Here is a 22,804-nt window from a genome sequence, read left to right as displayed (position 1 = left end):
GTCTCATGAAATGGTGTACGTTTGCTATCTTCCAAACAAAAACTACTAACATTTGTAAATTAATGAATAAAATGCAGACTGCAGAAATAGGGAGAGGTAAAGTTCCAGCACAGCTTGGAGAAACTGATGAAAATTTTAAAATAGTAGCATGATGTCTAAGCAATGTATGTCAATAAGTCCAAGGTGATTCATGTAAGCAGGATTTCACACAAATAAGCACATAAACATGAGCACAGGTGGTATGGTGGCTCAGTGGTTAGCATTGCTGCCTCACAGCACCAGGAATCTGGGTTCGATTCCCTCCTTGAGTGCTTGTATGTGTGGAGTTTGCACATTCTCCCTGTGTCTGTTTCAGGTGCTTCAGCTTCCTCCTCTAGGCCAGGTGAATTGGCCATGCTAAATTGCCTATAGTGCTAGGCGCATTAGTCAGGGGTAAATGCAGGGGAATGTGTCTGGATGGGTTACTCTTCAGAAGGTTTTTGCGGACTTGTTTGGCTGAAGGACCTTGCTTCCCTAATGTAGGGAATCTAAATCAATTGAGTTTTGGATTACCTCAAGTTTACAAGAGATATATTAACATATTATTGTATATATTGAACAGGAACTTCAAAGTTTGGTAGAACTTGCTGAAAAGATAATGACTATCAATCTGGGACTCCAATATTATTATGAAAATTGGCCAATGAATTCAGGAAATTAAAAGACACTTCATGAGTTATAAAGTTTTGCAACTTGCTGATGATTTAGACTTGGCCAATATTTGCTTCACAAAGAGAATATTTTGCACATAATCCCTTTGGTGTTCAAGAACATGTTGGATTTACACATTAATTGTTAAACTCAACACAAAGTGTTTTAACCAAGACCATAGATCTTCATAGGTAAGTCGATGATTGAAAGTCCAAAGAATCCTTCCAAAAATGAGAGTCAACATACTTGCTGTGTATTAAATGTGAATTGCTAGTATTATGTAAATGATCAGCAGTCTTTATAGTGAAAGAAAACACAAATTCATATTAAATCAATGTTATGTGTTTTATTGGATTACTTCATTCCACAAGGATATCTTTAAACCATAATCAAAACATTTTAAAAATCTACCAAATTAATTGCTTCCATTATCCAATGAATTATTCATCAAAGTAATTCCTGAGTTACTTTGTTTATGAAGTCATTGTAAGGATCCCACTCAGGATCGGATTTAGTTTTCTGCTGCAATGGATTTTCACCATATAAGGTGGAGTAACTAGATGTCATTCTGAAATCTTTCCTGTGCTCAATATTTGATATGGCCCACTTAGGTGTTTATACATGCATTGCATTTCTGATGATGCTATAACCAGCAGACACTTTCAAGGGTCCATTCAAATACATACTTCTCAAGATTAGACCAGGGGTTGATCCAACATGATTGCATTGGTTGAAAGCTTGGAAGTTCTGACAGATATGTGGCCAGTATCCCCTGGAAAACACACAGAAATCCTTATTATCCCCTTCATAAATGAGGATATTTTATTTTAAACTGGAGATTTTTCTCCATGGATCAAAACCTTCATCTCTGACTGGAGTACATGTAACTGCATCTCAGAAATGAAAGTGTGAGGCAACTACATCTAGTTTGTATGTGAGTAAGGTGTTCCCTCCAAGTGCAGCACCTTTTTCAATGATTAATCATAAAACTGAGCTTTCTGGCAGGTCAGAAATATCAATACAACTAAACTTTAAAGTAAAAATACAACAACTAAAATATAAAGTAAGAGTTACCAGAGTTGCTTACTTTTTTTTCTTTTCATCACAGTAGGCCTCTGAAATTTATTCTTGTTGGTATTCATTTCTATGTAAAGACATGTGTTGAATGCCAGTGGGGAGTCTGACCTCCAGGCTGTGCATGTTGGGAAATTTGCTAGTGCACAGCCCACAATTAGTGGATATATGCAGCTAGCAGGCAACTCCCGCTGGCTGCATATACTTGTAAAAAACAGCTCCATTAATTTGACATCCAGACATTTAAGAAAGGCTGAGGCCTTCAAATGAAAACATGTATAAATTGACTCAAAAATAGAAAGTACAATTTTATTGATACTTCACAAAACTATCATTCAATGTATGTACTTTTCTGTCTTTATTAAATTATTACTTGGAGGCACCAGTGTTGGACTGAGGTAGACAAAGTTAAAAATCACACAACGCCAGGTTATAGTTAGACTGCCTGATGAAGGAGCGGCACTCCAAAAGCTAGTGCTTCCAAATAACTCTGTTGGAATATTACCTGGTGATGTGTGATTTTAACTGTATTAAGTTACAAACTGTATTTTGGATATTAGAAAATACAGGTTCAAGGAAAATGTGCTAGCTGAAAATATGTTTTTTGTACAATCTATTGGTGGTGTTTCATATTGAGTAAATTTGGTAAATATTTAGCATAGTTACAGAATAGTATTTCATTATAATTCTGTCAGTGAAAATGTGCAATGTCCCTGCATAATTTCAGAATTATGACACTATTTTTAATATGGTATTTATTGATCAGCAATGGCCTTGCTTTAAGAATGCAGAAGATGTAGGGCAAGTAATTGGAATTGAACATGTTCCCTATTTTGATTTGATTTATTATTGTTGAGAAGGCGTACAGTGTGTTAGCTTTTATTGGTAGAGGGATTGAGTTTTGGAGCCATGAGTTCCTCTTGCAGCTGGACAAAACTCTGGTGCAGCCACACTTGGAGTATTGTGTACAGGGCACAAGTGAGGACTGCATATGCTGGAGATTAGAGTTGAGAGTGTGGCGATTAAAGCACAGCAGTTTAGGCAGCATCTGAGGAGCAGGAGAATCAATGTTTCGGGCAAAAGCCCTTCATCAGGAAACTTATGCCCGAAATGCCAATAGTAAAAATGAGGACAGTCATCTAAAGATCTTAAAGACCTATATCTACCCAACTTCTAAAATCTTTTGGAGTAAGCTTCAGTGGGGATAAATCTTTCGGAGTATTGCATAATGTTCTCATCACTGCATTATACGAAGGATGTGGAAGCATGAGAAAGGTTGCAGAGGGGATTTACCAGGATGTTGCCTGGTATGGAGGGAAAGTCTCATGAGGAAAGGCTGAGGGAACTAGAGGGCATAGGTTTAGGGTGAGAGGGGAAAGATATAAAAGAGACCTAAGGGGCAACTTTTTCACACAGAGTGTTGTATGTGTATGGAATGAGTTACCAGAGGATGTGGCGGAAGCTGGTACAATTGCAACATATAAGAGGCATTTGGATGGGCATATGAATAGGAAGGGTTTGGAGGGATATGGGCCGGGTGCTGGCAGGTGGGACTAGATTGGGTTGGGATATCTGGTTGGCATGGACAGGTTGGACTGAAGGGTCTGTTTCGATGCTGTATATCTCTATGACTCTATGACTTGAGGTGGTTTTCATTAAAGAGAAGAAGGATAAGAAGTGACTTAATAAGCATACAAGATGATCAGAGGATTAGGTAGGATGGACAGTGAGAGTCCTTGTCCTTAGATGGTGATGGCTACCATGAGGGGACATAGCTTTAAATTGAGGGGTGCTTGATATAGGACAAATGTCAGAAGTAGGTTCTTTACTCAAAGAGTAGTAAGGGCATGGAATACCCCACCTGCAACAATAGTGGTTTCACCAAAATTAAGGGCCTTTAAATGGCCATTGGATAAACATTTGGATGATAATGGACTAGTATAGGCTAGATGGACTTTAGATTGATTCCACAGGTCAGCGCAACATCGAGGGCTGAAGGGTCTGTACTGCACTGTAATGTTCTATGTTCTACATTCTATTATTGTCACGTATACCTAAGTACAGTGAAAAGTTTTGTTTTGCATGCAATATAGGCAGATCATACAATACAAAGTACATAAGAGTAATACAACAGAGTGAGGAATACAATATTATGGCTGCAGAGAAGATGCTCAAAGAGCAAGATCAACATTAAATTTGAAATTTGAGAGGTCCGTCCAAAAAGTTACTAACAGTGGGGAAGAAGCTGGTCTTGAATCTGTTGGTATATGTGTGTAAGCTTTTGTATCTTCTGCCAAACAGATGAGGTTGGAAGGGATTATAACTTGAGTGTGAGGGGTCTTTGATTAAGTTGGCTGCCTTTTCAAGGCAGCGAGAAATATAGATGAAGTCCATGGCTGCAAGATTGGCTGTGATGTGATCCTTAGCAATCAAAAATGGCATCCATAATTCCCTGTCAGACTTTCAGGAGGAATTGCACTGGATCCTGTGTTAGTGAGGGTATTAGACAGGAATATGCAGGGTAGGCAGATATTGACATTACAACAGTTCTATTTTGGAACAGGATATTTCGGGTAATATCCTCTCTTGACCTCAGAAAGATAAGCACATTTTCAGCAACAGGAAGAACACTGACAAGTGTAATTCAGAGCAATAATCAACTACCTAAAGGGTAGCTGATTTCTTCAGGGTGCTTGCCAGTTATTTGGCATTTTACATAGTTGTTTTAAGCTACAAAAATCTGCAATAATGATGTGATAAGTGCTGAAGGAATTTATCTTACTTTCCAACCAGTTCCCCTATGGGTGTACAAATAACCATTACCCTTGGATTGGAGCATGACTTGAAGAGTAAGTATAAATACGTACTTAATAAATAGAAGCTGGAGTGGATCATTTCACCAATTGAGCCTGACTTGCCATTCAACAAGATCTTGGTGATTTTCTATCTCAAATCCACCTTCTCCCATTATCCTATATCCCTTAATTTCCTTCGCATCCCCAAATCTGCCTTGAATGTACTCAATATTGAGAATCCTCAGATCTCTAGAAAAAAGATGTTCCAAAATTTAGAAATCTTTGACTCAATGATGTTTGCCCTATTTCAGTCCTAAATGTCTCAGTACAATTTTCCTTCCGAACTGCTTACTGTGCCTCCATGTTAATTTTCTATGATTTATGTGAGTGGCTAGAGACCACACAGAGTGAACAGGACAAGCTGAAGATAAAGTAGGGAGGAAGGGGAGAATTTCTTTCTGATGAGCATCAAATATAGACAGGATGTTCAAGAAGTAATTCTCCTGACACTCAGGCTGCAACAATATGTGAATATTGCACGTCAGTAAAAATGCCTTCATTAATAATGTCATCTTCCACAGTCACAAAAATCTGTATTCTAAGAGCATCTGGGGTATGTTGGACCACATTGCCATACCTGCAAATATATCTTTAATCCCTCTGGCTCTTTGCAGGCAGGAGCTGGGCATAAACACAGTGGTGATGAAATTAGCATAGTAGACATGTGAGGGGTGAATTAGAAATGAATTATTCTGTGGGCTGTTTGGTATTTGGAGGAAACATGATTAGCCAGGAATTATATAAAGAATACAAGCCATCATTGGACTGAATACGCGAGCTCACCTTAGCTCACAGTCTTTACCTAGGTACAATGCCAGCACAACTAGAATTAAGTTAAATAGTTACATTGTCTACCATAACCTGAGAAGGTTTTAAAATTTGACATTTAAGTTTAAAGGTTGAAACCACTAAAACAAAATCAAATTTAGTTGATACAAGTGCTCAAAGTTGGACCTATTTTTCCCCCTTTTTGGGGTACAAAAAGAGTTCACATTTTTCCAATTTATAATATTAATTGCTCATGATCAAAAAGCATGCTGCATTCACTAAATAATGTAGAGTTAAAGAGTGTTGGACTGAAAAATGATAGGATAGTCTGAAAAGAAATGATCATGAATAGTATAAATGAGGACAGTCATCTCAGGTTCTTAAAGATCTATATCTGCCTAACTTCTAAAAGATTTATTTTTCAACATGAAAAATGTTGATGAAACAGGGATGAAACAGGTCTTCTATAGTAGCAACAACTGACATTAATGAATCAGCTTTTTTTGTTGCAGTCAATATGCCCTCTCCAGTTGGTGTCTCCATTCCAATGTCAAAATTCTAAAGGTCTTTCCCCTGGCAAATAGGGTCTCAGTCAGTTGCTTTATAATGGTGTGAATTGCAGATAGCTTTATCTGTCCCCTGTGGTAGCCTGGAAAGATCTTGCTGTATAGAAACCTAATGGCATTGTGACCTCAAGTCACAGAAAAGGCCGCTTTAGTTCATAAAGTTGTCTGTAAGTCAGCTAGCAGCAGATGGCACCGCTCGATCCCTGCCTCTGCAGTGAAGTGGAGGCAATGATGGCAGGTCTCGTCTGCCATGGTCTATAAATATGAGTCCTTGGATATTGATGAGATGAAACATACTGCCTGAGGTCTCAATAAAACTGAAGATTTTGACCCCTCATGAAATGGTTCTCTAATTCATACAGCTCAGTGCAAAGACCCAAAGGGATTCCCATCCTCCTAAGTTGAAAGCTGGAATGCAACAATTGAAAACCTGCAGGAAGATGTAAGTAAGTTAGAAAATGGACAATATAGAAAATTTTAAAAGTACAATTAAATGTTGTTTCTTGACTATACTTAACAGTAAATCACTGATATGACTATTTTAAAACCACGACTGATAATTGAATACTTTTTATTGTTTTGTGTTTTATATTATTTTCAGTAAAAAGGTAGAAACTCACATTTGGTTGGCCAAATGAGACGGAACTTACCCTCTTCTTCCCAGTAGCCTAAGCGTGAGTATAACAAAGGCATATAGAACTAGACAAAAACAAAATAAAGCTGATAATGAAAAAGTACCAAAACATAAATGGTAGCAAGTAACCAATTACATAAATTGTCTTTCAATGTTTCATAGTGTATAAGTAATTTGATATCTACTGTTCTTCTCTGTAAGTCCGATCACATAAACAAATGTTTACATTCATAACATGCATCAATATTGTGTTAGCTGTCATATTTTGTTAGTTAATGCAAAACTATACCATTGAACTTGAAAGGTTAGTTAGATTATATTTGTAGCATTACAGATTTCACCAAAAGGTCGTGATACAGATGGTCACTACGTCCTTGGAAGATGGAATTTAAATATTTATAGTTTAATAGATTATAGTGTTGAAGTGACTTTTTGTGCCCTCTCCTGGTAAAAATCTGAAATATGCTTGTCAGTTCCAAACTTTTGTTCTGTCTGTTGCCAATGTGCATAATGTGAAGTTTAGTCCTGCTTATTCCATTTCTTCAGTCTCTTGTATATAACTTGATATAGTCATAATAAAAGGAAAGTGAATCTGTATCTTTTTTTCCTATCTTTATCAAATAAAGTGTGAAGTTGTTGTTCCAGCTTATTTTGGGAAAGAAAATAGAGAAATTTATAACAAACAAAGCTCCAACCGATTGCATCCTATGGTATTTATGTGGTTATATATATATATTATTTTATTTAATTAAGTTATGATTTTGTAACATATCACCTTCGAAGTCTCAATTTACTTCACATTTTGATAACCCTAATTGTTTTATGACCTTCCATTGTCCTGCCCAGAGATTTTTCCAGTTAATTGGATTATAGAGTGCTAGACGGTTATTAATGCAATCATATATCTACACATAGATTTTGAGTGTTTTTGATTCTGTACCTTGACACAATTTCCTATAGAAGCATCTTTGATATAAAAGTACAAAATAATACGGAGTGATGGAAGATTTCTGTAAAGTACAAATCACCTTCACCAAATGCATGCAATTAAAGGCTGAGGCTTCAATGTAATCAATTGGATATTAAAGCACAGGATGATAAGGAGGTAATTTGTGCTGCATACATAAGGTAAGTGAATTAAAGCTCATTTTTAAGTTTGTGATTTTTATTAACAAATTCAATAAGTACATCTGAATATAATCATAAAGCATAACACCACATTCACCTGGCTGAATTCCCTACTTCATTTACATTGCTAGGTTTTGGTGAAAAAAAAGAACATTAGATGAAAACATTTTGTAAGTATTTGCATTTGATTATACAAATGAATTGATAATTTAATTTATTAGTTAATTTTTCATGGTACTGCTCATGGTGAAGCAGAGGTTAAACTGTTTCAAAATGGAGAGCTGAAATGGGGGAGGTGAGTGAATGGCTATTGAAAAGACTTGGACAGCAGCTTGTGAGAGATATGCATAGAGGTTGTGAGTGTTTTTAAAATTCTTTGAGGCAAACGAATAAATAGTATTTTCCTTAGGAATTTAATTACTTTTATAAACAAGGAAATTAATATACCTCAGCTGCAACAAAATACATTTGTGCCCATAAGAATCATGACTCAGGCAAGAAAATGTACATGGTGGGATTGAAAGGCAAGTCAGAGACGTACTTTGTCCAGTTCAATGATGTACAAGGTAAGGCAAGATAATAATATGTTCAATTCCAAATCGGGTTTGCAGAGAATGCAGGAATCTCACAGGATGAAGATACTAGAAACGGAAATTAAGTAATACTGCTAAAAGAGGGTGAAGAGTGTATAATGTGGGAATGGAAATGGTCTGTCTCTACAGCATTAAATAAACATTATTTCTGGAATAAGTTTTAATTGTATTACTAAGCAAACTCCTTGTCTATAACTATTTACATAACGTTTTCTGTTCAATTTGCCACCAAAGTTGGAAATCTCACGCTTTACATTGTTTTCATTTTTTGATACTTTTTTAAAAAACTATTATAGGCCAGGAATTTCCAGAGTTGTTTTTGTTCCCTCATTGTAATGTTTCTGCAATGAAAATCCATTTTGCCACAAAAATATTAAGAAAGCCAAAGAGTTCAAATATATGGCCTGAAATGTTTCTGCAATGAAAATCCATTTTGCCACAAAAATATCAATAAAGCCAAAGAGTTTAAATATATGGCCTGAAATGTGTGCATTTTGGCCATTTCCACACATCTTATCAAACCCTCTATCCCTGTTATCTGCTCAATGTTCAAATCAACAGCATTGATTTTAAAACAGGAGGTAATAGCACAGGTTCAAGTGATATAAAATTGCATCTAACATCCATGTGACCACTCTATTAACATGTCTTTGACTTTTTTTTTACAGTCCTCCTTATTACTTGTTGAATATGTCATTGCAGTGTGATCAGCAAATGTCCAAGTCTGTTTTTAACGAAAGTGTGTGCAACAGTATTCCCAATTATAGCAGGTCAAAACCATCCATATATCCAAGCAACACAATGAATCAATGAAACCTTAAATGGGGAAAAGGGATCAAATCCATTGTCCATTTCATGCCCCTATTTTCTTTCAGTTTCCATTGAATTCAGTGCTAATCTGATCCCATTAGTTTGCTGCCTAATGCATTTCCAAGTTTCCTGAAGGTATCCGTGTCACTACATTTTCTGTTGTATCAAAACCTTGAACAGGTGAGCTGTGTTTATAGAATTCTTTCACTGTGTTGGGCCTAGATATTGTGTTAAGATAAAATTCATAAGAATAGAATTTAGAAATTGGAAGGGAAGCATTGGTGTTTGCCACTAAACTGTGTGGATGAAATAGGGGTGAAAATCTGCAGCTAATTAAGAACATTATGTAAGAATGAAACAATTATATATTAGGTGATTTTCACTCATCCAGAGCTGATTGAAATATGTTTAATGCATCTGGTTGCAGTTGAGGATGCTTCTGAGATATCTTCAGGATTGTTTTCCTAGATCAGCATGTTTATAATCCAAAGAAAGGAGCATCGATCAATTACTTCTGGGAAATGAAATGAAGCCATTAATTAGATGTATGCGAAGGAAAAACAATGGGGAAATATTGATCATAATATAGTTAGCTTCAATCTGTGAATAGAAAAGGGTAATGAAGTCAAAGATAATGGTCCTGGACTGGAAAAAAAATCAATGAAATAAAAACAAATATAACCCCAAATTAAATAGGAAAAAATGAACTAATGGATCTTTGGACAAAATAGATGCCTTAATCTGTTTGATTAATCTATTGACAAGAAGAAGTAGTTATAGAGTCCACAGCATACTTAGGTTTTTATTTTTACCAGTGATGTACTGATGCCTTTAATCTTATCAATATGACACCATAGTTCCTTGGTCAGTATTCTTAAATATCGTTAAGTATATCATGAGTCTTGATAGTATACTTTGAGAATACTCATATGAACGTTAATAGCTGAAACTGTTCAGTTAAAATAGCAATTGTCAGAAATTTCCATATTATGCATTTGTATACTCAGTGCCAGTAATTATAAACCACTGGAGGACCTCACCATATTTTAAAACCTGCAACTAGAAACATAACAGGAGTCATGGACACCAATGATTACTCAGAATTCTGATAAAATTATGTCAACACTGATAGATGGCAAGTACGTGGAGATTTTCTAATGCTGTCGGGAAGGCAGAATGATGCTTTCCTGACTGTAGATTCAGAAGGGTGAGAAACAAAGATGGAAATGGAAAACAAGAAATTAAGAAATATTTATTTGATAGAACAAGAAGCAAAACTTAGACAACATAGGCACTGTTCAATAGTTAGCAACATAAATGTCAACATAAGAAGTTTAAAGATTCAGGTAGATGAGTTGAGGGTGCAAGTAGATACTTAAGAGTACAGTATCTATGGGCAGAATATTATAGGCATCTGAGAATTGTGAGAAAGTTGTGGTGAAATTGAATGAGAAGTCATCCAATTGATATCAACTCTCTCAATCTTTTATGATTTTGCTGAGAGGTGAGATGAGTTGCCAATTCAGGGGGATTTTATTGTTTGTTAATCACCTTTTTAACATGGTAAGTAACCCAATTAATATTCACCTCCTATTATACCAAACACATTAAACAAGCTAGATGCTGAGAATTCTTGACATGGCAAGTACCTGGTGAATTTAGCTCACAACTTTCTCCAAAGAATCTTTATGTTGCATAGGACCAAACAGCATCAGGGCATGATCCATGGGCACTGGCTGCACACACTCCTCATCCAGGGAAATTGGCATCTGGCACTTGCCAACCCCCTCATGACCATCTGCAATACAGTTGCAGAATACTGTAATCATAGACCAGTAATGCAGGGCTCAGTGATAGCTAGCACTGAATGGCTGCAGCAGAGGTTCTTTGAATACAGGGACAGACACCCAGCTCACAGATTGGACCAGGCTGCATCTCAGGATGGCTTGCTTGGTCTCTTAGCATTTGCTGACTTAGTGCCTACCTGCATCCATGTGTTGCTTAGCCTTGCCTACCAACTGTCTGCACAACAAACACTACATATGTATTCAACCAAATGGCCCTGTCAGAAACTGAGTGGCAGCTTATTTTCAATCTAGGCTGGGGGGTCATTATTGGTCAGGGATGTCCTAGGATCATTGGTCATGGGCACAGTTTGCACACAGTACAGGACATTTCAAATACCCTAAGATTAGATAAAATAAAACCAGTGTAAAAGAGATAGAGGATGTAAAATTAATAAAGTTAAATCAGGGGAACTTTTGTTGCTGAGGTAGAAGTAACTATTTTTACCATCAAGACAACATTTGATCAACACTGACATCAAGGAGCTCCGGGAAAAAACATATGTCTAGCATAAAGGAAGATGTTTGTGGTTTTTGGAGGTTAATCATTGATGCAGGAGTTCCTTCGTGTAATGTCCTAGGTGCACCCGTCTTCAGCTGTTTCATCAATAACGCCCCCTCTGTCATAAGGTCAGAAGTACGGACGATGGCTTATGACTGCACAGTGTTCAGCACCAATTTTGATTCCTCAGATACTGAAGTAGTGTAAGTTCATATACAACAAAAACTGGTCAACTTTTTTGGGTGAACTAGAAAATTGCAAGTAATATTAATGGCAAACAAGTGCTGAGCCAACAGTCTCAAACAAGAACCTGACTTATTTGACATGCAGTGGCATTAACATTGCTGTGTCCTCCATTATCAACATTCTGGAGGATTATCATTGAACAGAGGCTGAACTGAACCAGTCATATAAATGTTAAAGGAGCAGGTCAGAAGCTGGAAGTTCTGTAGCAAATAATGTACTTCTTGACTCCTCAAGCCTATCCACCATTTATAAAACCTATGTCAGGAATGTGGTGGAATATTCTCCACTTGTGTGATAAATGCAGATCCAACAACACTCAAGAAGCTCAATACAATCCAGGGCAAAATAGCCCTCCACCACTGCTGCACAGTGGCAGTAGATTGCACCATCTACAAGATGGACAGCAGCAACTCATCAATGCTCCTGCATCAACATCTTTAAATCCACAATCTCACCACCAAGAAGGACAAGGGCTGTGGATGTCGAGGAACATCACCACCTGCAAGTGACCTTCAAGCCATATACCATCCTGATTGGAATTATATCACCATTCCACACTGTCACTGGGTCAGGATTCTGGTTCTGCCTCCCTAACAAGTACTGTATGTGCCTCTACACTACAAAGTTTTAAGTTCATAGCTCATCAAAACTTTTCAAGAAAACCAGGGATAGGCAATTAATACTGGCCGACACATCTTGTGGACAAATTAATAAACCCAAAATGAAAGGGAGCAGTTCTGATTTCAGTCAAGAGAAAGCTTAATATTTGAAATGAGTATCAATAGGAAATCATTTTTGTGTAAGAATAATAATTCAGATAGATTCAGAATTATCATGGAAAAGAGCAAAGAGAGATCAAAAATAGAATTTTTACATTAGAGAACAGCCCCAAATTTGCTTAGCCAATAGGTGACTTGGCAAAAGTATTATGAAAACAGCAACCTGAAGCTAAATCAGTGCAAGAACAATGGGAGCTACCACTGAGGAGTTAGAGAGCATTCAGAATAAATAAAAAGAGGAAGAAAACAAGGAAGGTGGGATTTCCAAATAATGGATATAATGTTATATAATATAATGATATATTGGCCTTGAACAATCATGAAATAAGCTGCGTCACTGCTGTCCCTGGGCATCAAGTTTATACCTGTTGGTGGCCTACAGAGGAAGATATGCACAGATACACTGGAACTTCTCATTTGCATTCGCATCAGTTTAGTAGTCATTGATGTGACATCCATGCAAAATGGTTGTGAACAGCTGAACTACCTGGAAAATATATCACAAATTTCAAATAGCCAGTCAGTCTATATTTAAGATTGCAGACTGAAGATAAACTGATAAATGAGTCTTTTCACTTTACTTTCAAGTACATTTACTGCATGCATTTTCAATATGTTTATTACACATAATGACCACTTAAACATGAGTTGTGACCAGATAGTAGCAAGGGTTTCATCCAGAAATACAATTTTCTTGTAATAATTCATGGATATGGGTATTACTGGCTGGCTGGATTTTTGCCCAAATTTGGTTGACCTTGAGAAGGTGGTGGTCAGTTGCTGATACGTTTCTGCGGACACACCCACTTTTAAACTCATCACTCCCTTTGTGAAGAGGATGCATGCAACATCTTCACCTTGTCTTCCTCTCCAACAATTCCTGCTAACTTACCACCAACAATACCACAGGCACTTTCCCACTCCTCAGTATTGCATACGAGTCTGAAAGTGTTGATGTTTGATTCAGTGTAATAAGGACTACTAACAGTGATAATGCATGAGGACTCAGTGAGAAAATTAAATAAGATATTATGGGTGACTTTCCTAATAGCCTTTGTTGTCATGTAGAGCCTTTTATAAATTGTAAATGATTGCCCAGAAGCAATGTTGCATTTAGTTTACTCTACAAGTCACTTCTTGTGATGGAGTTATGTAGTGGTAGCGAGGATGTGGCACTGGCTGATTCACACATCAAGAGGAATATTAAGGACTGAAATGTGGGTGAGCATGTGTCACTTTTCCAGCTGAGCCTGAGGAGAAGGTATAAATAGTTTGGGTGTTCTGAAATCTAGGGTACTTGGCTGAAATAAAGGGTGCATGAAGAACTCCAAAACAATGTGCAGCCTCAATGATCACTCACTGATGAGTGACAACTACCAGGTTTAACTCTCAAGTCTATAGTTAGCTTTTGCAGCAACATCAACAAGGCCTTTTATCTTCATGGCAGGTAGCAATGGAGTAAAAGGCAACTTCACTGGAAACTGGAGCAGGCTCCCTACTTGGAAGCATGGTTGGTTCTACCACCTTCACATAAAGTTGGGCTCACTCAGTCTCGAGGGAATATTGAATAAATTGAAGAGTAACATATATCACAGCTTCCAAACTGTAATAACTGCTTTGTCTCATACTATCCAGGGTCTAATAGCTATCATTAACCAACCATTCTCATTGATCAGTAGGTTAATCAACTAGGTTCAGAAAAGAAATCCATCTATCTGAAGAACAGCATATATCAGAATTCCAGCCTTCATCCCCAGTTACTGGGTAATAAAGAAGATGAGGCCATGCAACCTGGGAAGATCCTTTGGTGATGCAGCCAACAACATTATAAGCCAGTCAGGAGGCAGCCACCATCAGAAAAAGGCCAATTTATTTTCATGACTTTATTATATAACTACCACATCCCATGATCCAAACTCCCAGATGATACTTTAAAGTAGCAATAGATGGAAAGCAATGTGTTAGGACAAATGGAAAGCAATGTGGTAAAAAATAATAGTGTATTTTTTGCACTTTATAATTATAACAATCTCTCCTCAATATCTGAAAAACTAAACAGCTGATCATCGACTTCAGGAATAAAGGAGGACATGCCCCTATCCAAATCAACGGAGCAGAGGTGAGAGGGTGGAGAGTGTAAACTTCCCAGGAGTGACAATAACCATCAATCTGTCCTCATCCTCCCATGTAGATGCAATGGTCAAGAAGGCACAACAACAACTCTTCTTCCTCAGGAGGCTAAGGAAATTTGGCATGTCCATAAGGACCCGCACCAACGTTTACAGATGCACCATAAAAACATTTTAGCTGAGACATCATGGTTTGGTACAGCAGCTGGTTTGCCTAGGACCATAAGAAACTACAGAAAGTTGTGGGCACGGCCCAGATCATCATGCAGGCCAACTTCCCATCCATGGACTCCAACTTCATTTCTTGTTGTTATGGAAAGGCAGCCTACATCATTAAAGTTCCCTTCCTCCCTGGTAGTACTCTCTTCCAACCTCTTCAGTCAAGCAGAGGATACAAAAGCTTAAATATACTATCAACAGGTTCAAGAACAGCTTCTTCCCTGTTGTTATTAAACTGCTAAATGGACCTCTCAAATTTCAAATTAATGTTGATATTGATTTTGTGCACCTCCTGTGCAGCTGTAACCTTGTGTACCCCACTTTGTTTAAATGCCCCTATAATTTGTATGTCCTCGTATGCTATGATCTGCCTGTACTGTACACAAAACAAACTTTTCATTGTAATTAGGTGCATGTGACAATAATAAATCAAATCAGATCAAATCTTTGTATAACAATAGACTGTGACTTTGTAGTGCTTTGTAATTCAGAGAGATTAGTCATGCAGAAAAGGTGCATTCACTTGATGCTGATTTATTCATTCTAGAGATTATTACTGATGAAATCTTATACTAACATTGTAATTTTATAACATGCTTATGGATTGAAGAAATGTCTCTTTATTTACAAATGAAGGAAAAGGAGGTCAAGCTATAGTGTCAAAAGAAGATTTAGTTAAACAGTGAATAATACTTGATTGAGTATAATAAGAACTACCCACTGTGATAATGCCATCAGCACTTGGTAGGAAAGTAAAAGAAGATCTTGTGGGAGATAGATTTAAGCGTAAATCCTCCTAACAGTCTAAGCAGTCACAGAGATTGGTGTTTCTTACTGTAATTAATGAGGATTTGCTTGAATTTCCACGATTCTGATAGACTCTCTCATGTCTTCTGGATGCACTCAAGCCAGGGCTTTCTGTTTGCTGCAGCATCTCCTGAATGATGTTCGTGTGAATTATACAGTACGTTGTCACTATTCTAGACATCTAAACAGTTGCACATTACAAATTCAATGCTGATCTCTCCAAACACTGAAAGCACGTTTTCAGCACCTTGATAGAGCTCTTCATCATCAGCCTGGTAACTACATGTATAACATAGTAGCTCTCTACTCCAGATTAATTCATTCTGGTCTTGGTTTTCAGCCATGTGAGCAAGCAGAATATCTGCTTGTACATAAACCAAACATAGATCTAATTCTATATTTTGAACTGGAGGGCATTTGACAAAGGATGATGGCACCATGGCAATGTACTACATATCATGTGTTGACACAAAGGAACATCTGACTGTTTTTCAACTTATTCCAGACATTGAGGAATCACTTTCACTTGGAGGATCTGAAAGGCCATTGGATGATTGTCCTCAATATAATATAATCACTCAATCTCTCTGCTGCTTTCTTGTGAAGAAAAGCTTGTGAATTAGGCTACTTTGTTGTAAAATATTTCAGCATCTGATGACTATCACGCCTTCCTGATCTCTGAGTTAAATTGTAGAGTTCCACAGTATCAGTCTGAAGTGACCCTCTGTCACAAGAGTTAAATGCATCAGCCACTTTTATTGTTATAGAAGGAGAAGTGAGAGCAAATATGCATGATTTCAGATCTCCATGTAACAAATCTCAGAGATCCCCATTGCATCTTACTGTGGTTCTTTATGCAAAGGCTCCCATATGGCCTGTGCAATGTAGGTAGTAGCTGATGGACTATGTCCTATTTTGAGTGGTACCAGCATCTCCTGAGTTTCATCCTTTGCTGCTTCTCCGTCGTTATTGAAACATAGATTCAGATTCCCATAAGTAAAACCATATCTACTCCTGAAATTTCCCAGGGCATGATGTGCGAATGTCTTCAGGTACTGGCACTGTGAGATGATCAAAATCAAATACAGCTCTTGGCAGAAAAATAAGATAAGACAAAAAGGTTACAAAAAGCATTTTGAAAGTGCATAAATCATTATATGACACTTTTGTTAAACTCACACATTCCTCATGTCTCTCTGGAACAGGTGATTATGGCAATTGCTGCACCTTATTTATCTCAGTCAGATTTACTTGGAGAACAATAACAGAATAAATCCAGAAAATGTGCAGCTGTTCATACTATTGCTTCTCATTTTAAAAATTGTATTTGAGGCCTTGCTGACTCATTGGGTGCAATGTGGAATGGTTTACAAACTCAAAAAGGATTTTAAGGGAGAACAGGCAGCAAAAATGTTTCTAGTTGAACTTTCTCATTATAAATCTTTCCTGTATTGCTATTGCATAATAAATAGACAAAGAAATTAGAAAATGTATCCCTGCTGATTTCTGGTTTCTGTTGACCTATGTTTATGTACTGTGCAAATTCAAGTAAGGGCCTACTGTTGTTATTTTGGTCCTAAAATGTACCTCAGATTATCTTGGAAGGGTAAGGTATCTTAAAAATTTGGATGACTGGTGAAGATAGCCATTTCACACTGCTATTATACAGTAGAAATGCACGTACTTTGCCCCACAAATAGAATGTTGTCACAGGTGATTATGGAAGGGGAATTTTAACTTTCCAAACATAAACTGACACTGCCATAGTGTTAAGGGTTTAGATGGTGAGGAATTTGCTAAGTGTGTACAAGAAACTTTTCTGATTCAGTATGTGGATGTACCTACTAGAGAAGGTGCAGAACTTGACCTAGTTTTGGGAAATAAGGCAGGGCAGGTGACTGAGGTGTCAGTGGGGGACCACTTTGGGGCCAGCGACCATAATTCTATTAGTTTTAAAATAGTGATGGAAATTCATAGCTCCTTGTAAGTGGAGTAGCAGGTAGATAGGATAGTGAAGAAGGTGTTTGGTCTGCTTTCCTTTATTGGTCAGAGTATTGAGTACAGGAGTTGGGAAGTCATGTTGCGGCTGTACAGAACAGTGGTTAGACCACTATTGGAATATTGCGAGCAATTCTGGTCTCCTTCCTATCAGAAAGATGTTGTGAAACTAGAAAGGGTTCAGAAAAGATTTACAAGGATGTTGCCAGGGTTGGAGGATTTGAGCTATAGGGAGAGGCTGAAAAGGCTCGGGCTGTTTTCCTTGGAGCATCGGAGGCTGAACAGTGACCATATAGACGTTTATAAAATCATGAGGGCCATGGATAGGATAAGGTCTTTTTCCTTGAGTGGGTGAGTCCAGAACTAGAGGGCATAGGTTTAGGGTGAGAGTGGAAAGATATAAAAGAGACCTACGAGGCAACCTTTTCACTCAGAGGGTGGTATGTGTAAGGAATGAGCTGCCAGAGGAAATGGTGGAGGGTATACAATTGCAACATTTAAAAGGCATCTGGATGGGTATATGAATATGAAGGGTTTCGAGGGATATGGGCCAAGTGCTGGCAGGTGAGACTAGATTGGGTTGGGATATCTGGTTGACATGGACGAGTTTGACCTAAGGGTCTGTTTCCATGCTGTACATCTTTATGACTCTAAATTCAAAAGATATTCTGCTTCAAAACCATTGAATAATATTGATACAGTTGGATCTGCTATAATGTATGTTTCTTTAGTGCGAATTGGGTTTAATGCGATTGAAGTATTTAGAACATTATTTGTAGAACATAAACTTTCCTTACCTGTTTTGGCTAGAACGCAATTCCAGCCCCATTAGTTTAATTGGTGTGGCTATTGCGCAATTTCTTATAACGCGAGATCACACAAGAACATAAGTATCATGTTATATCAGAACTGACTGTATATGAATTTCAGTAAAAGGGTGTTGACAGGTATGTAGACCCTTTGTTCCAATGACTGCTGAATCAAATCAAATCTCCATTCAGTTGTTTAAACAGGCAGTGTGTAGCCAATCAGTCCATGCTTGCAAATCCAAAAGTACAGTGTCGAACATTAGTTAAATTCTGCAATTGAAAAGCACTTGCTAAATAATGCCATTGTGCTGAGATATACATTAATAAGCAATGTAAGTTTATCAATTGGGCTTGTGAAACAGTTCACTTATGCATGTCATATGCTATTTCTATTCACACGGTTGACCAGCTCCTCCAGCATAAACACCTTGCTTTTCACAATGGAACAAAAACCTTAGTGCAACCTGTTGTGGTTCCATTCGCCAAGGTAATAACTCAAGTAATCAATGTCAACTTTCCTGGTTTGAAATTAATTTTAAAAACTTGGTAACTATTTGTTCTCCATGGGCATGCCTCCACCAATTAGAGTCCACTGAATCAACATTGTTAACTTCTCATGCAATAAAAACTGATGTCCCAGTTGGGACCGGATATTTTAGCAACACAAAAATAAAACTTCTATGGCATGTTTCTTGTTTTTCAGAAATATTGTAAGAAGAAGTTGGAGAACATCATAAAGCTAATGTCACTGGAGCAGAGCGGGGACAGCAGCCAGTGGGCCCGGACTGAAGATGGCTACAGGTTTGGAACTGGTGGAGCCCAGGCAGACCTTATGGAACCCCTTAGGAAAGACTAATATCCAACTTTTTAGCTTTATTTCTTATTTTCCTAACTTATACAATGTACATCTGTAATGTAATGGAATATTTTTCTTTATTTTCTCTTTTTTTTGTACACTGTGTTGGTGACATTGTATATATTTCACTGTACCTTGAGTAGATATGACAATAAACCTAATTCTATTAATCCAGAGGCCCAAACCAATGCACGGGAACATGACTTCAAAGCCTACCAGTTGGCAGGATTCCACAACAGCTAGTGGAATTTAAGTGCAATTAATTAAATCTGAAATATACGCATAGGCTCAATAATGGTGATCATGAAACTTGCATTGATTACCATTAAAACAAACAGGTCACTACTGTTCTTCTTGGAAGGAAATCTGCAATTCTTACCTAGCCTGGCCTACATGTGTCTCCAGACTCACAGCAATGTGTTTGATTCAAATGGTATGACAACTCATTCAGTTCAAGGGCATTTAGGGATGGGGAGCAAATGCTGGGCTTGTTAATGGCATTCACATCCCATGAAAGAATCATTTTTTAAAAATCTTCAATCTCTTCTGAAGGGAAAGACGTAGTAATCTGGAGGAATTTTTCTCTACTAAATTGTTCAGCTGCTGACCCTCCTATTTTAATTTGAAGGACAGTGTCTTTAGAAGTGTGAACAGTAATTTAATAACAAAATTGTGTTTAATGCTGAGGAAGTCTGGGATTAATTACTGTTCTCTTCTAAACTTTGGGGCTTTCAAAAGTTTTCAATGTTCTATTTCTTGCCAGGTCTACTGGATGCCAGCTTGTTAAATTTTCTCGATAGCCTGGGAAAGGGCTTGGATATGCCTCTAAAAGGAGATTTTTGTCATAATGGGGATTGTATGAAGATGCATGTGTGTTCCCAGGGTGTAATGGCGTTAGAAACCTGGGAATCAGTTAAGTCAGATAAAATAACAAGATGGCGGTGGAAGGATAGGATGTGTTCGGTCTCTGTACCCGTATGCTCAGGCTCACCAGCTTGGCTGGATTCTTCTTTGTTTTTTATTGTTGTTTCTTCATATCTTAATTTTTCTTTTGTATTAAAGTTCACCTTTTCAGCTTTTTTGTGGTTGTGGTGGAGGCAGGCAGTTGTGAGGGCCTGTTGCTGTGGTGGCAGTAGCATGGTGGATCCAGATATCTATTCCTCATGACCACAGCCGTAACTTCATTGAAGGCTTCATCGTCGGTGTGTCTGGTCCATTCATTCCGGTGGTGGCTATAGTGGTGGAGGCACGGTGGTTCCGGTTCATTCCTCGTGATCATGGTGGCAATGTGGTGGCTTTGGGCAGCTACTGAAGAGGCGATGGCTTGAGCAACAGCTCATGCATGGCAATTTGGTGGGTCTGGTCTGTCAATCCTTGCTATAGCAATTGCACCTGCGATGCAATGGCTTTGGTAGTGGCAGTGTAGCGGATCCGGTCCGGAAACCTTTGTTTACCTGTTCTCATTGGCAAGAAGAAGGCTAAGAGGGGATTTGATAGAGACATACAAGATGATCAGAGGATTAGGTAGGGTAGACAGTGAAAGTCTTTTTCCTAGGATGATGATGTCAACTTGTAAGAGGGGGCATAATTACAAACTGAGTGGTGATAGATTTAAGACAGACGTCAGAGGCAGGTTCTTTACACAGACAGTGGTAAGGGCGTGGAATGCCCTACCTGATAACGTAGTCAACTCAGCCACATTAGGGAGATTTAAACAATCCTTAGATAAGCACATGGATGACTTTGGGATAGTGTAGGGAGACGAGCTGAGAATAGTTCACAGGTTGGCACAACATCGAGGACCGAAGGGCCAATTCTGCGCTGTATTGTTCTGTGTTCTGTGTTCTATGTTTTGGTGGCCTCCGAGGCTGTTTCAGAAGCAGTGTCCTGCAGCCACTCCATAAATCCAGATTACTGCCTCAGGAATAAAAGATGAACTTTGTTCCAATTATTTCTTTTTATAAGTTCTGTAATTAAAATGTCACTGAATTGTGGCGACTTATACACATCTCACTGTATTTTCATAATTACAAATGACATAGAATCATAGAATCCCTGCAGTGTGGAATCAGTCCATTCGGACCATCAAGTCCACACCGACCCTCCAAGCAGCATCCATCCCAGCACCAGCCTCCCATCCTATCACTGTAACCCTACATTTTCCGTGGCTAATCCACTTATCCTGCATTTCCTTGGACACTGGACAATTTAGTATTGCCAATCCACCTAGCCCGCACATGTTTGGAAATCTTTCAAAATAAGTTGCCATTCTATTTGAATTGCTCCAGTTTCCCTCCCACTAATCAGATTTTCCATCAAAGTAATCTCACTTCAATCACAATCACATTTCATCCAAATTTGTTTTTTTTCAAACTGCATGCTCAGAAGAGCAATGCTAGCAAAGTGGAAGTGGTCCCTTCGGTCTGAACACTCCACTGGATTTATTGAAAATTATACTTTAGTGAAATCAAAATATAGGAAATACCACAGCTATTATAACATTTCAAAAATCATCTCCTGAAACAATTACTTGCTTGTTAAAATGATGTGCATTCACTTTAATCACAATGCTGTGAATGTCGGTAATAATAAAGCCAACACAGACCCACCAAACCATCAGGCTACTCCCGAGTTAAAGAGAGATGTTCAATGGTGCTTTAACCTTAGAGACCATGCCTCAGGTGAGAGAAAAGGTTGAGAATGGCAATTCTTTACAGTAACCTCAGCCAATGCTGGAATTGAACACACACTGCTGGTAATACTCTGCTTAGCACACCAGCCATCCAATCAACTGAGCTAACCAACCCCAGTCAATCATACATCAGCGATAGAACAATGAAGTTTCCCAGTAACTGAAGTCTCTAAACACTTCCTAGTAGAAAGTTTAAGTCTGGACTAACCTTCACTCATCCTTGTTTTAGTTGATTGATTACATCATTTCTCAGTGATACTACAGGATTGAGCATGAAGAGTGAAGCATTTCAACTCAAGCAGTGGAGAAACCAATGAGGCTTGGCTTAACCTGCACCAATTATTGGTTGGTTGGTTGGTCGGTCATGGAGCACTATTGATAAGGTATGTGAAAAATATATTGACCTAGTTTATGCTGAAGGAGTTTGTATGGAGATGAGCTGCTCTCATGATAGATAAAATAGGAGTGACAGAAATGGATTCAAAAAGCATTTAAAATTGCTACAGCCATCATGCTGGTAATGGGATCAAGAAGTTAGCAAAGAAACGTCTCAACACTCGTGCTTGAATATATGTTCTACAAATATTAAAAATTAATGTATTTGATAAGATGCTGGTTAAACTTACCTATGTAAATAGACCCATCCAAAATAATGTATTCAGCTGGAAACCATTGCTGAATGATCATAAGCAGCAAGGTAGCCAGTCACAGATATTAAAGTGAATTATATCTAATCTGAATTTTAGTCACGCTACATTAACTAATAGAAAGTTATTAACATTTCAAAAGAAAAAAAAAGCTTTTG

General features: G+C 37.9%; 1 long non-coding RNA gene across 1 annotated transcript; it reads left to right on the top strand.

Annotated features, from left to right (window-relative positions):
* Positions 1-6,272: 6,272 nt before the first annotated feature.
* Positions 6,273-19,348, top strand: LOC140481799 (uncharacterized). Its single transcript, XR_011961608.1, has 3 exons — positions 6,273-6,395; positions 6,555-6,627; positions 19,155-19,348. It is a non-coding gene; the product is annotated as an uncharacterized lncRNA (long non-coding RNA).
* Positions 19,349-22,804: the final 3,456 nt, after the last annotated feature.

This window comes from Chiloscyllium punctatum, chromosome 10 (assembly GCF_047496795.1).
Source record: "Chiloscyllium punctatum isolate Juve2018m chromosome 10, sChiPun1.3, whole genome shotgun sequence".
Classification (NCBI taxonomy): Eukaryota; Metazoa; Chordata; class Chondrichthyes; order Orectolobiformes; family Hemiscylliidae; genus Chiloscyllium; species Chiloscyllium punctatum.
Note: the sequence above shows the minus strand (reverse complement) of the source record. Positions and strands in the feature narration are given on the sequence as shown.